The 497-nt window shown below is 50.9% G+C and overlaps 1 long non-coding RNA gene across 1 annotated transcript; it reads left to right on the forward strand.

Annotated features, from left to right (window-relative positions):
- Positions 1 to 8: 8 nt before the first annotated feature.
- Positions 9 to 418, forward strand: LOC109365355. Its single transcript, XR_002110905.2, has 2 exons — positions 9 to 169; positions 262 to 418. It is a non-coding gene; the product is annotated as an uncharacterized LOC109365355 (long non-coding RNA).
- Positions 419 to 497: the final 79 nt, after the last annotated feature.

Below are 497 nucleotides of genomic sequence, written 5' to 3' on the forward strand. Positions count from 1 at the left end.
CTGGAAGCGATGGGAGTCTTTGCTGTGTCTGAGTGGGTTTTGTGTTTTGTGCTGCAGTGTATAAGCTTGGGAGGATACAGGACAGGAGACCTGGAACGTCTCTGCCGTGAGAGACCGGCCGATCCTCCGGAGGTCCTCTCACACCTGCAGGGTCGTAAGAGGTGAACAGGTAGGTAAATACGGAACCTGTGCCATTGCTCACAGAGCTCTATAGCGCAGCTAATGACATGTCATGTGGTTTTGGTTGTTTTCTTTGCTTAGAGAAACGAGACGGCTGCTGGTGTACAGACTGTGACAGGAACGGTGTAAGAGTCTGCAGAAAACGGGCTTCTCCCAGAGGAGAGCTACGTGCAAACACTCCTGTTTGAAAGGTACTTCCCCCAGATCTTTGGTGATTAATAAATTGTACTTTACTGAAGGTGCTTTGTGTTGGCCACCGTCATTCCATACTGCACTGCAGCGCACAGCGTGGATATCAGAGCTAGTGGCAGCACGGC

Source organism: Meleagris gallopavo, unplaced genomic scaffold (genome assembly GCF_000146605.3).
Source record: "Meleagris gallopavo isolate NT-WF06-2002-E0010 breed Aviagen turkey brand Nicholas breeding stock unplaced genomic scaffold, Turkey_5.1 ChrUn_random_deg7180001698330, whole genome shotgun sequence".
NCBI lineage: Eukaryota > Metazoa > Chordata > Aves > Galliformes > Phasianidae > Meleagris > Meleagris gallopavo.